This window comes from Oenanthe melanoleuca, chromosome 9, assembly GCF_029582105.1.
Source record: "Oenanthe melanoleuca isolate GR-GAL-2019-014 chromosome 9, OMel1.0, whole genome shotgun sequence".
Lineage (NCBI taxonomy): Eukaryota > Metazoa > Chordata > Aves > Passeriformes > Muscicapidae > Oenanthe > Oenanthe melanoleuca.
Genome location: NC_079343.1, coordinates 647,439 through 662,542, shown reverse-complemented (window position 1 = coordinate 662,542; position 15,104 = coordinate 647,439).

Below are 15,104 nucleotides of genomic sequence, written 5' to 3'. Positions count from 1 at the left end.
GGCAGTGCCTGTCCCATCCCTATCCGAGGGGCTGAATACACTGAATACCCCAATACACTGAATTATAGCACAGCTGAGATGACCTTGCTCATTGTGTACCTGCCAAATAAAACCACTGCAAACTCATAGATATATAAATCTATTTATGTATAGTTCACAAACTGTTCTACATGCCCCTGAAAACCCTGAAATCTGAGAGGTGGTCAGTATGTCCTAGGTTACAATGTAAAGATGTTCCCAAAAGTGTGTATTCTATCATCTGCTGAAACCAGGTGGGGCAGTGATCCTTATCTCTGTGGAGATATCCTCTGCTAATGGGCCAGCTGTTAAAACCAGATGGGGAAATGCTCTTTATCTTTCCCATGACCCATCCTTCCTCCAGGAGATATCTCCTGTTAATGGGCCATTGAGTCCCAGTGCGTGACTGATAAAATTACATCATCCCACTGGGAGATGCTCCACCCAGGGGGAGGAGGAAAACATTTCCTACCTAGATAAAAACTGAGCTTTGGAGCACCAAGGCTGCCCTTATCCACTGGTTTCCAGAGGACAAGAGCTACCAGACCTTTCTACAGGATCACTGCTTCAACAAGACCACTTCATCTGCACTGCTGCCACCACCCTAACAGCAGGTGTCAGGTTGTATTCTGACTCTGACAGTACTTTGTTTTTGTACTATTGCATGTATTTTATTTTTATTTTTTCCTTTTAAATTGTACTTCTGACTTGGAATCTCTCACTGGTTTTGATTTCAAAACCATTTCACAGTATTAAAGCAAAGATCATCAGTATTAAAGGAATAACTGGAAATGCCTTCTCTTCTGTGTACCAAGCCATGGGTAATTGGTTTTGGTTCCTGGAATAACTCAGGTAGGTGTTCAGTGGGGAATTTCTCACTTTCAAACAAATGTTGTAGGATTTTGAAAGGATTTAAGAATACTTAGATGTACTGTTACTCAAGACTAAATATAAACATTAAGCTCCTGAAGTTGGAAGTGGGAATTTTAAGCTGAAAGAGGACAACTCACTAGCTGCTTCAAGAGAGAAGGATTTATCTCCTCCTGAAATATTTGGGGCTTCTGGCTGCTAAGGGCAAACATTTAGACTTGCCAGAATAATGGTCTGATCCCGGATGGATGCTTCAAGCTGCCAGGTTGGCTGTGAGTGCTTCAAGCAGCCTGGCTGGGTGCCCCAGTTGGAGGCTATCATTCTCCCCTGTCAGCTGCCTCTCCTGTAGCTGGCATTGTGCTGCCTTGTTTTCATTGCAAAGCAACAAAACAGAGTTACTTTTTTAGCAGCTGATGATGTGGGAAAAATCCCCAGCTCACTGAGAGACAGAGTGTGTGGAGAAGTGTTCCTTCAGCCAAGCAGGCAGAGGCTCATGGTTTTACAGAGAGAGAGCTGAGTGTTGCCTCCGCTGGCCAAGACTCCCCATAATTCTGGTGTCAAGGTGCAGATCTCACCATTTCCACCCCACACTGATTTCCCAGCAAAGTGAAATGACTTTCTCACTGTCAGTAGAGAGGCTGACAGAGCCAAGCACAGGCCCCAAGGACCTGATTAAGGCCATTTTTCACCTTAGTGTAAAGTCAATGCAAAGCACAGAAGTGCAGCTGAGCAGAGCAGCTTCCCTCTGTTCCATCAGAGTTCTTGCTTGTTTGCTGCCTCCCCACATCAATTTTCCCTGTGTTATTGTCTGTCAGCTCTCCATGCAGACTTTAATGTTTGTGGACTACTTTGCATGTGTTCTTTTAATGATCCATTTCTACTGAGTTCCTTGCCATCAATAAATGTGAGGGTGTCAAAGGTTCATGCTTAGGGGTGGCAGCTGAAGTGCATCAACATGGTCTTGGCCCTGAGAAATACATTGTTAAGGAATATGATATGTGTGTAGATTGCCTTTCATTTCTCCCTTCTTGTAATCTACAGTATTTCCTAGCAGGTAGTAATTACTCCTGATTATCCCTCCCCTCATAACCTAGAAGAAACAAAGAACAAATAACAGCCTCACTGCTTCTCAGTGCATCCAAACCTATAAATTAACAATGCTATATTTTCTCAATAAACATGGCTTCTTTTGAATCTGGTAATAGCCATTTGCATTATGATTTTTATCAAAATCTCACCCAGATAGCTTTAAGAAATTATTTTTTTTTCATTCTTCTTGTATTCTCTTTCTTTCCTTGCCTTTTCTTTTTCTTCTTAGATTAACTGTAAGCAATTACTCCCCAGTTCTTTTCAGTGCCCAGAGTTTGACCTGGAGCTGTTTTGGTGACTGGTCATTGAGCTCAGAGGGTCCTGGTGCTGAGTGAGAGAATTGCACGAGGCAGAGGGCTCTGACGCTGCTGGAGGTGGCTGTGCCAGAGCTGAAGGAGTTGCCCTCTTGTCAGACCATATTTGACAAAATCCTGCCCAAGGTCATGCAGGGCACACACCAAGAACAAGGGACTTGGGGAACACAGAGATGGAAAATTTAAGTAGCAACTCTAAATAAGAAACTTTTCCTTCCCATTCATGTGTGGTCTGTTCTGATCAGGAGCTCCTTGAGGCCAGAGAATGCCTCTGCTGTGTCTGTGCAGCACAAGACCGTCCTCTGCCAGAACCTGCACACGTCACCAGGGGTAAACAGCACCACAAAATGCTCTGGGGCCAGGCAAGCAGGAGTAGGGAAATCGTGCAGCCAGTCTGGGATGGAAAAGGCAGCTGTCCATGGCAGAGCTCCCAGCAGGAGCATTCCCAGCAGGATTGTGTAAGAGCACAGTGCCAGACAGCCACACTCACACACCCACGGGCTGGCTGCTGGGCCAGACACGGAGGGAGAGATCCTATTACACACCAAAAAAAGAATAGTTTCCTTCCCCTTTCTGGTCAGTAGCTGAGCTGAAGGAGTAAGGGCTAATAGAGCCTATTTGGTTTCTAATTGTTACTCACTTTGTTCAGATTGTGAGCTGCAGGAAAGTTCCTGCCCTTCAAGATTTCCAGTTAAAATAGCTTTGATGTGAGACAGTTGGATACCACAACGATCTGTGACACAATATTATTTTCTCTCAATTGAGGTGATTCATTTATTTAGTTGCCTGCTAAGAAAATAGTGCCTGGATTTTTTGTTTCCATCACGTAATCTCACCCTGCAGAGATAAATATGATTTTGCAGGGCCATGGGGAAAGGCTGGCTCTTCCAGTGTCACTCAGCTAAAGGACTTTAGGCAAGAATGGAACCCCAGTCTCCTGCATCATCCCAGTGCTGTATTTACTGAGCCAGCCTTGTGGCTGGTGGGAGCAGAATGGCTCAGAAAATAAGATGACATATCAGAAGTGCCACTTGAAGGGACAGTCTCAGTCTGGAGTGATTCAGGGACAAAGGACAGTCTGGGTGTCTCTCTGTGCCACAGTGAAGGTGTGGGTGAGTGGACTGTTCTTGCCACAAGCTCCCATTGCTATTGGGCATTCCTCATCCTTGGCATTATTCAGTGGCTGCCAAATGGACTTGCTGACTTCTGGACTGACCTGAGAGGCTTTATGTTTTATTGATGTCCTATGGTTTTCATGAATTCAGAATTCTCCATTGGTTGAACTTGAGTTCACAAACTCAGAGACCTTTCAAAGCATTTGGCAAGCTGCATGAAAGTATCACAGGCAAAGTCTCTGAAGTGCACAATGCAATCCATGTTGAAAATGCAGGGAGGCTGTACAGGTGCTTTTTGAAATCTTGAATATCAAGAGAAAAAAAATACCCGAGAAAAAATATGCTACTTTTCTGCTGAGCATCCCCAAAAGTAACTCAGGATGAGCTTTCCCTGAGTTCTTAGTGTAGACTTGATGTAGCTCTCAGAGATCAGAATTAGACTGGAAATGGCCTAGGTACCAAAAGTGTCTCCCCAGCTAAGAAGTCTCTTGGTGTCCTCTCCAAAGTTACTCCCAGTGCAGAAGGAAAGTGTGATGTTGATGTTACATGGACAATCTGTTGTTCAAGTAGCATCTGGTGCCCCAAGGATAATTTTAAGTCTGTTTCTAGTGTGTAGCACTGTTGCAAACCAATTGTGTCCTGGTATTGGTTCTCCAAATAACAGCCATTAAGGAAAATCATCCCTGAGCCTTGTGGATTTTACCTCTGGTGTCACTGGTCTGAAGCAGCACTGTGGTAGCTGAGCACTGAAAGTGGAGGTACAAATCTCTGGAGGCTTCACAGAAATACAATGACAAAAATAAAAGGTTGTGGTCCAAAGACTCAAAAAAATAATTGCTGATGTATAGAATTTAAAATATTTAGGATTTACTTAATGAACATTTAAATATATTAAAATCTCGGATAGTGAAGTGGTGGTGCTTAGCAGAAAGTGTTCCAGGGCTGGTTTCTGAATTTCAGGTCTGACTCCAGACTGCTCCTTTGCACTCTGGGCAGCTGCATCTGTTTCCTTTCCTGCTGAGCATGACAGTGCTCATCTCTTGCTGTCCTGAGAACTGCCTAGGTCTGTTTGCTCAGCTTTGTTTCTGTCTTTATCAGATCCTCATGACACAACGTGGGCATGGTGAAAAGAAGCAGAGAGTGCTTGTAGGGTTGCAGGTAGAGTGAGCTGTGCAAGGGGAAATCCCAGCTGAGGCAGGAGCTCTGGTGGCTGTGCTGAAGGTGTTGTATGGCTTGTGTTAGCATACACCTGGAAATTCAGTAATGCAAATTGGGACTGGAAGCCCAGCTTCAAAATTAGAATCAGGTTTTTAGCTCAGTTTTACTGCATGAGTAAGTAATTGTTCCTGATTCTTGTTAAAGGTGAAATAGAGAGGTCACTGCTTGAAAATTGTTATCAGTGTGATGGGAACTGGAAGAACCCTAGAACCTCCAGGTCAGATTGTATCCCTGCTACTCTGCTCTCCCACTGTTTCCATGGAAATGGATGTCAGTCTGCTGAAAATGGAGAAAATGAGAGTTTGGAAACAATTATTGGTTTAAATCTCTTCGTTTTTGTAGTCTGACAAGGGCTCCTGTGGTGCTAGCAGCAGGTACAAAGCAGTTTGGTTGTCAGCTTCACATCCAGATACTAAGTGACACCTGAAAAAGCTCATTTTGCAAAAAAACCCAACTAAAGCACCTAGGTTTATGGATATGAGAAATGGGAAGTGATTTTAAACTGTTTATTAGACAAAAAGGTGTAACATGCCTGCTTCTAGGACAACACAGAAGGGGAATGTTAACAAAAAATGGGTTTTTTAATATTCCTCACATTTCTTGGTGGAGAAAGCAGAGCTGGTCTTCACAGACATAAAACTTCCTATCACCATATGTTCAGCTCTTGTAAAACTAACTGTAGATTTCAAATCCACTCACCCTTGAGGTTTCAAAGATAAGAACTTAATGCCAGGTTTTTTTTCTGGATTCCTTTTATGTCTTGGTGAGTCTGTAGGGAGTGGGAGAAGGAGGAGAAGAGGTTTAAAAATATGGAAGGTGTGCATACAAGGCATAGCAAGGGGAATCTGTCACAGCATTCAACTCAAAATTCAATTAAAGGGAAATAAATGCTGGCAACACTTTCAAGTGTTTGGGAAAGGAATCTGCAGAATTTGTCTATATTTATAGCTCTTATTTCTGCAAAACTGGATTCCAGGTATATGTTTACTTTTCTTGTGGACTGAAACCTCTTCTGGTGTAAGTTAACCCAAGAGACATCATGTTGGATTCAGTCTCTAGATGGCTGGAGAAGTTTTGGGCTGACCAGGAGCTGTGGTGAGGTATTTCATAGGAAGTAAACATAAGGCAAAAACTCTCTGCAGGGCTGTTAAGGCCACATGATCTCTGTAATTTTAGAAATGTGATATTTACATTGTGCATAAACAGTTGTTGATCTTGAGAAATTGTAATGTTCTGAGAAGTGAGGGCAGGTTGAGAAATAACACAAGGTTTCTTTTCACTGCTTCTGGATTTTGAATGTGATTGAGGAGCTTGTGTCCTGTGGCAAACCAACATGTATTAGATTCCAGACTCATTAGGTGCAGTATCTATTGCCAGATACACTATTCTCATTCAAATCCCTCTTTAGAATCTACATCTTTCAGAAAGCTTGAGAAGAGGTAAACTAATTAAAATGTTACAGTGAAGTAATTTTGCTTGCCAAACAATCTCTGATTTTAGGGAGGCAGGAAATTCTTGTCACTGGGGTCCATCTGTGTTTTAAGTTTGTCATCCCAGCCTTGAGTCATGGTGTGCAGAGCTCACGAGTCTTACATGCCTTGTGACATACCTTGGGCAGCAAGGGATCAAAGTGCTAATTAATAAAAATTTCAGTAGGCATTTCAAATGTGGTTTTGTCTTTATTAATGTTAATTAATGTCAGTCTTACACTCTCTGTAAATTCTCTAGGATTTTTTGTTCTAATTTACTATATAAAGGCCAGTGCTTCTGTTTTTCTCTGAGTCTCTCAAACAGCTCTCAATCTGCTATTCTACTCATGAATCTTTTTTGCTTTCCCTTTTCTCTGACAATTCTTTGATCTTTGCTCTGTTTTGCAATTCAGAAAGTTTTTATTTCCCTAGATAATGTGCAGTGTTACCATTTTTATCCAGAGAGATGCAGAATTCCTTTTACAGGCAGCAAGAATCTGACAACTCTGTGGAAATGCCAAACCTTAGGTTTACACATCATAGGATTCCCTCAATTTTGTGTCCCTAGTATCTCACATTCATGCTGCAACAACATCTGTGCAAATATCAAAGTTAAAATGCAGAAATCAAACCAAATAACTGCTGTGCTAGAAACTCCTCCCACCCAGAATCAGCCTTAGCTCAGCTCCTCAGGTTGCCTTAAACACAGTGATTGGGAAGGCTAGACATAAAAACATCAAGGCGTTTGTGGCAAGGAGCGAGTTTATTTAAAAAAGTAGAATTAAAAGTTAGAAACAAAGTCTCCTAAATGAGTAGTGGGCAGGCTGATCTGCATTTGGAGAAGCCTACAACCATCTGCCAGCTGTAAAACTACCAAACATTGAACAGCAGCAATATTTACCCACCTTGATCTAATGATGGGTCTGTTTATTGGACACTGGCAGAATTGAATTCTTCTCGGGCTGGTTGGGATTTTTGTGGTTTTTAGTGGGTTTTTAAAATGATGGGTAGCATTAGTGTGCCATAGGTTCTCTCAGCCAGTAAAGCTGTTGTTAATGGAGAAGACAGAGGCATGGCAAAACAAAAGCACACTGTAGGTACAAAGCCCATTGACTTGGCTGTCTCTCTCCTGATTATTCAGGCTTGGTGTTAACCTTCTGATGCACAAGGGTTTCAGGTAGGTGATACCTTGGGTCCAGAAATGGGTTTCATAAAGAATGGGATATTTCTGTAATTGCAGCACTGTGAGAAAATGAATGTTCCACTTAATGGCCTCCCATAATAACCCCCTCATATTTGCTGGGAATTTATTGCTGTGCTGGAAACTGTTCCTCCTCTTTGCACTGCTTTATTCACTCTCTTTGCTGTAGTAATCTTTAACTTGATAGAAGCTATCTTTTGCTAAAAGTAAAGAAAAAATAAAAAGCCCCTTTTGAAGTAGGTTTCTAAACTATAACAGTAGTGGTTTCTAGAACAAACACTCAGTAGATGATGAAAGAAACTGATTAATATCTCTGAATATTTGAAGTGAGGACTGATAGCCAAGAGCTGTCAGAGAGTGATTTAAAAATGAAAATGAAGCCATAATATATTCAAAGGGTGAAATGGATATTACTGGGGGGTGGGGGGGTGGGGTGGTGATGTATTAATTTTGATTTCCAGATTAAAGGAAAAAAACTTGGGAGCCAATTATTACTCAATTGCTCCAGGCTGGATTTCCAAGATGATGTACAAAAATGGCAATTATACAACATTGTACCCCTAGAAAAACAGCACTAATCAAAGATCACTTCTGCAAGTGCCTGCAGGTTCTGACTGGCTGCATCCCAAGTCAAACATCCAGGAAAGAGGAGGGAAGACAAGATTAATGCACTACCTTAGCACAGTCAAAGATATGGGGAAACAGAGACTCAGTCCCAAGGTAAAATTGTGAACTGCATTTAATTTCATGGCTTACAAAAGATGATGTTTTAGCAGCATTTCAGGGACAAAAAATCTGGGATTTTTATTATGGAACCAAAGGGAAACGACCCACCCAGCAGGGATCTGCTGGGAAGGAGAGATGAGGGAATGAAAAGCCACACCTGGAGATCTTCCTGAGAGGTGTGATCCAGCTGAGAAGCACTTGTTTGTCATTCGGTTGCATGGTTTTGATGAATCCTTGTCAAGTCGTTGACCATTTCCACTGGAAGCATTGTTGATTTTCTAGCACATTGTGTGGGAGGTTGCTGGGACAGCACGGAGCTGCTGTGAGCTGCTCCTGCAGCTGAGTCCTGCCCTGTGAGCCACTGCAGAACATGTGGTGCTCACCTCTGGGCAGCTGGCAGGAGGTGCTGCTGATCCACTCCTGCTCAGGAATCCTGAGGAACTCATATAGATATAATAAATATAATATAATATATAATATATAATATATAATATATAATATATAATATATAATATATAATATATAATATATAATATATAATATATAATATATAATATATAATATATAATATATAATATATAATATATAATATATAATATATAATATAAATACACCTGTATTTATACCAGGTCTATATATATGTATGTTTATATATGTGTGTGTGTATTTATACATTTATACCTGCTGTACTTCAGCAGATGTGTGCCAGGTAAAGTCAGGCTTTGCAAAATATATTTCTTTTTCCACTGGTGCATTTAGTGCTTGTAGCACTAAGAAATTCCCCTGTCCAGTTACACTGTAATGAGAAATTCTATTGTTGACCTGCAGCTCATCCCAATTCACGCTGATCCGTTTCTCTCCCTGCTTTCCCCTTTGCTCCCAAGGTCCATGCCCCGTCCCTGCAGTGCCCAGGGCAGGCTGGACAGGGCTCTGAGCTGCCTGCTCCATGGCAGGGACTGGAAGGAGATGATCTCTGAGGTTCCTCCCAGCCCAAAGCATTCCCTGACAGAGCAGGCAGTGTCCATGGAAAATTCTCCATGGTCATGCCAGATAAGTTTCTGCTGCTGGCACTACCACACACCACTAATTTTACAATCTGCATGCATATTCCTATATAGCTCTGGTAAAGGGCACACTGCACTTGGGAACCAGGAGAGCAGGATTTGAGTTGTTTTATTGAGGACAGTAGGTTGGGCTGTTTTTACCAGGCCTTCTAAATCAGTTAAACTTTGGAAAATGGACTTTTCTTTTGGCTGGTCCAGAATATCCAATTAACATTTCAGTGACTTAAGTGCATCTTGTAATAATCCATCTCCTAGAGCTGCCTTAATTGCTCATAGAAAAATACGTTTCTGCCATAAAAAATGTATTTTTGGGCTGGAAGAAGATGAGGCTGGCAGTCCAGAATGCTGAACAGATGGCAGAGCAGAGTCCTGCACTGCCAATTCAGCCATGCCTTTGGTGGTTAGGCCACCCCTTTAGAATGCTGCAGAGCCAACAAGGATCCATTCAGGACCCTTTTATTATAGCTGGTGCTGCATCCTATGTTGAGCCACTGAAATAGCTTCTGTTGTTTTCATTTTCACAAAACAATCGTGCCCCATAAACTGCTGGATCTGCTTTCTAGCAGTGAGTGCAGGTAATCAGATGCTACCTGGCAGCTGTGCTTCAGGGGAAGTTAATGTAAATATCTCAATTAAGTATTTTCATTGTTTGCACAAGTAGTGCTTGTGGAAAAAATGCTAAAATAGAAAGGTTTCATGTTCTTAAACTGAAGCAAATGCCAATATTTCACTAATTCTGTACAAATATGTTCTACTAATGCAGCATTGTAGTTTATGTTAAATAGTTTCTTTGGACTTTGTGTAATTACTGTAAGTGTTCAATACCTGGAGATCTTCAAATCCAGTGGTGTATAACAAAAAAAAAAACAACACTTGCAGCTGTATTGTTCACACACAGCTGAGGCTCAGATGTGATTCTTCTACCAATGGTCACTTCAAATTGCATTTTCCTTGACAGAGCAGAGAGGAAGAAGTTTGGGGACATTATATTACATTCTGAGCATTAATATAATTGTTTCATGCAACCCAGCAGCAAGGATCAAATAAGTAAAAAATCTTTCAGGAGAATATTATCATTACATCCTGTTCATATGATGAAAAAAGCAGCCAGATAATTTTTTTTTTTTTTTTTTTTTTTTGTGGCTCAGAACTATTTGAAAGGAAAGGGATAATTCTCAGCATGAACCCAGCACCATATCCTCTGTACCGACAAAATCTGACACATGGTCAAATCACTGCTTTAACATAATTTTGATATGTCTCAATTTGAACACAGAGACTGTAGGGTTGCCTTGATTGTAAGTCACACCTAAGAAGAAATTCCCTAAGAAAAAATTATGTAAATACTGCCTCTAAGGAATGTTTTTATGATATATATGCTAATATAGGTTCATACATTCTAATTACAAAGATGAGTAAGTCACAAACTCCAAGCTGGAGTTCTGTAAGCAAATACAGCAGCATCCTCTCCTCTTTCTACAGTGGTGTCTGACACTTTGAATTTAAGGATATTGACTTTCAGGAATAGGTATTTCCTGGCAGTTGGTGACTGGCTGGAGGAGTCAGTGCTCTTGGCATTGCCTGAGGTCATTAAATGATAGGGACTCTCTGATCTGGAAGCAGTTATTGCCACTATAAATAATAAGAGTGAAATATTACATCACCATAGGTGTGGATGTCTGTAGATAATTTTGGGTGTATTTCTGCTAGTAATTAAAGAGCATAAGTGCCACAAGAAGCCAGATGGTCTTTCTTGGAGTCTTTTAAATAATTCTACTGAGGTGTAGATTTTGCATCCCCAGGTGCAGCTGTAGCAGAGAGAAGAGCAGCTCCATCAGCCTGCACTCCCTCCTCAGCCACCTGCTGCTGACCTTGCTCTCACCTTTCCCACTTCAGGCTTTTTCTGTGGTTTCCTCCTTTCAGCACTGACCGACCAGAACTGCCAGGGGGAACTTGGCTGTGTCTGACACCAGCAGAGCTCTCCTCATTCCCGGGGAGGAATCCCCACAGCAGCAGGGAAAACAATCACTGAGGTACCCAGGGAAAAATTTAAAGTCACTAAACAAGCCTGGAACTAGTGTGATCAAGTGGAGATTTACTATGAATTAGGGAGTTTCAACTCTAGGAAGAATGGTAAGAAAGCTCTTGGCTCTGATCACTGCTCTGGTGTACAACAACAAAAAGATGTAGCAAAATTTCAGTTCTGAATTTCATCTGAACCAAAACCTAGTGGATCAGAGGGAGTCTTTCCTTTTGCTTCCTTTGACTTTGTGGATGATACTGCAGAAAGAAATTGAAAACACCCATGGTGATATAATGGCTTTGTGTTTGTGTTTTTTGTCTGAGTATTTTATAAGATGCTGTGGGTGCTGTAGTCCCCAGTTCTTTCTAGAGCAAAGGCCTTGGAAATACCAAGAGAAGAGAGAGACCAGAAAGGAAGAGATGCAGAGAAATTACATGGGCAGCAACACAGCTGGCAGTCTGATTCCAGTCAGCCCAATCACATCCCTGTCATTTCCACTGATGCATATTCCTTGCCATTTTGAGAACTTGCATCTTTGTTGAGGGGAAAAAAAAAGGGGGTGGGGGATTTTAAAATGGCAAAATTTTATTTTAAAATAGACAGAGAGAAAGGTTGAAAGAGAACCATGATAAACTGGGCAATCAGATACAGCAGAAAAGACCTTAAAAATAACACAGATGTGCCTCGTGCAACTCTGTGTGCATACAGCAATCACAAGGTAAAACATCATATACATATCCAAATTTCTTATCCTGAGGTTTTTCTTTGAAGAACAATAGTAAGTATTCATCACCTGGGGTTCATGCAAACAGATTTCTTTTAACTGAACTCTCATCTGCTGCCTAGGGTTGCACTGCAGATTTAGATGTGATCAGATTTAGAGCTTTACTGGAGAACACAGTTTAAAAGAAATGTCATTAAATGTGTCCAATCTGCAGAGGTTCTGAGGGGTTCACCTTCACACTTTTGACAGCTGATGAAACTTGGTGACCTCTTGAAGGAACTGGAGTTTCAGGCTGATATTGGCACAAGAAAAGATGCTACCAAATGTACTTTTAACATGTTCATTTTAAATTCACAGAAAACCACAGTTCCTGTAAATTATAGATTGAGCCAGGGCTGTGATCATCTGTTTTAACATAAATCTGTTTCTCAGAGCTACATCACAATGAGTAAAAGAATGCAAGGTAATACAAATCCTGAAAGATGCAAAGATCTTGGTCAGTGTGCTGTGTGATTTTGCATTATTCACATAATGTTCTATGATGCTGATTGATTCAATCAATTTATTAGAGCTCTGTGCTTCCAGTTTCAAAGGCAGTATCTTTAAGCTGAATGTGATTCACCAGAATTAGTTAAATAACTTTCACTCTCTCTGTTGCAGTGCCCAACAAATTTTCATTCTTCCAGATGAAATCTCTCAAATAGAACATTTTAACCTTATTTACTGTGTGCATACACAGCAGGAGAGAGTCCACCTTCTACAGCACTCTACAGGCAGATGTAGTCCATTTCAGTCTAAAGGGACTGTGCTATTCTTGGTATTTTGCAAAACATTTTCTAAAAAATCCAATTGACAGAGTTAACTGATGAGAACAAGACATTAATATGAAAGACAAGGAATGTTTTTTTCTTGCCTGAGTTCACTGACAGAAGTATTTGAATGTTGTTACCACTAAACAGGTGGGTCTGTCACTTGAAAAGCTGCATGATCTAAATATGTCAATCCTCTAACTATATTGGGTCATACACAAAAGCCTCCCTGTCTATATAAAGAAAAATCTGTGGACTTCCTAGCACTCAGCACCTTTGGGGAAGCAGGGAGGAGAAATGTTTTGCACCACTTAGCTGTGCCAGGCTAAACAGCCCCCTGAGCACCCCCTTTGGGGACCAAGGGACATTTTCAGAGTGGCAGTCAAGCCTCATGAGGGCAAAGCAGGCTTTGCTATGAGTCACAGCAAAAGTACAGAATTATTCCAAGAGCTCAGCAAAAGAAGACAGCAGATGAAAAGGCACCACAGTGGACTGGCTTACAGGATATGAGTGCTTCATGCTGGAAGTTCTTCATATTCAGTCATAATTACTCTATCATTTGCTCATTTTGCTGCTCTTCTCAGCTACTCATTATCTTACTGGCCACTGCTTATTAGTGGTCATGGCTTCATTTGCACTCTGCTTCCTGTTCTGTTTCAGTTCCATTTATCCTGCAGGAAATCTTCCTTTTTGGTTCTTCATCAGCCTCATGCTCTGAGGAGGCCCAGACCCGCAGGTGATACCTTTATCTGAAGCAGAAATTGAGCCACTGCTTTTCATAAAACTGGGAATAATGCTTCCTTAGATTTTATCTTCACCTGCTGCTCCTGCATTTTTAAAACCATCAGACACATCCCAGCTCCCTGGGAGACTCTTCCACATTACTCCCCTTCAGCAGACCTCAGTTGTGTTCTCCTCCTGCAGCTGGGAGAGCACAATGAGCCTTTCCCCAGAAATCTGGCAATGCAGATCATTTAATTAGGCCAGATGGGACCACTCCAGCAGAAGTGCAGAGCTCCCCATCCCCTTGGAGCAGCAATGCTGCCTTTCCAGTGTTCAATGTAGGCTTGGGCAGTTGGGGTTGGGACAATGCATCCTGCTCACTCTGGCACCTGGTGGTCCTTGGGGATTGGGATAATGCATCCTGCTCACTCTGGCACTGTTGCATTTTAGGCTATAGGAGAGCAGTGAAAAGGATAATGCAACATAGTTCCTCCTGTAATGGAAAAGCAAAAAAAGAGAGAGCTTTATTTAAAGAAACACTACACTTATATAGGATAGTCTGTGCAAAACAGAATAGAAAAGACTCATTGGTCCAAGAAGGCAACACCTCTTTGAAAACATGCTTTCTGCAAAACATCACAAGACACTCACATGGCTCTCACACACCCTGCAGGTGCATAATCATTGTTACAATTTCTTGTCCTTGTGAAAGCTAAGAAACCCAAGGTTTCAAGCTGTTTTTCCCCCTGGTTCCCAGCAGCATCCAACGACATGGCACCTGGTGGTACTTGGAGAGTTGGGATAATGCATGCTGCTCACTCTGGCACCTAGTGGTATTTGAGGATTGGGATAGTGCATCCTGCTCACTCTGGCACCTGGTGGTATTTGGGGGTTGGGACAGTGCATCCTGCTCACTGGCACCTGGTGGTGCCTGGGGACTGGGACAGTGCATCCTGCTCACTGGCACCTGGTGGTGCCTGGGGACTGGGACAGTGCATCCTGCTCACTGGCACCTGGTGGTATTTGGGGACTGGGACAGTGCATCCTGCTCACTCTGGCACCAGGTGGTGCCTGGGGACTGGGACAGTGCATCCTGCTCACTGGCACCTGGTGGTATTTGGGGACTGGGATAATGCATCCTGCTCACTGGCACCTGGTGGTGCCTGGGGACTGGGACAGTGCATCCTGCTCACTCTGGCACCAGGTGGTGCCTGGGGACTGGGACAGTGCATCCTGCTCACTCTGGCACCTGCACCTTGGCTCTTTACTGCAGGTCTGAAGCCCCCTGCCTTCACTCCCTGCCCTGGTGCCTCGGAGCTTGCCCGTGTCTGTGCATGGCAGGAGGGCAGTGCTGGCACTCAGCTCTGCTGTGCCTCTCACCTTGTCTCCCAAGGCAAAGGAAGCTGCTGTTGTGGCTGAAAACCAAACATGACCAAGATTTTTCTGTGTGTCCCAAACAGGTATTACACATTAAGTGTATTCAGAGCTCAGGCTCTATTCAAAAGATAGACAATTCAGAAAAAAATATGCAGCCAAAGCACTCATGCAGTTCAGTTTGTACTGCTGTGACATTGTGGAAGAGCTGTGATTATGATGGAGAGGTTAGAAGTTTGTAGTGCCAGATAGTCTGAAACTGGCTCTTGAGTACATAGAGGTTATATCTATCTATTAATTTTTCCTGCTTATGGTGTCCCTCAATAGCACAGTTTATATTATCTGGCTGTTCACTTCTTCCCTACAA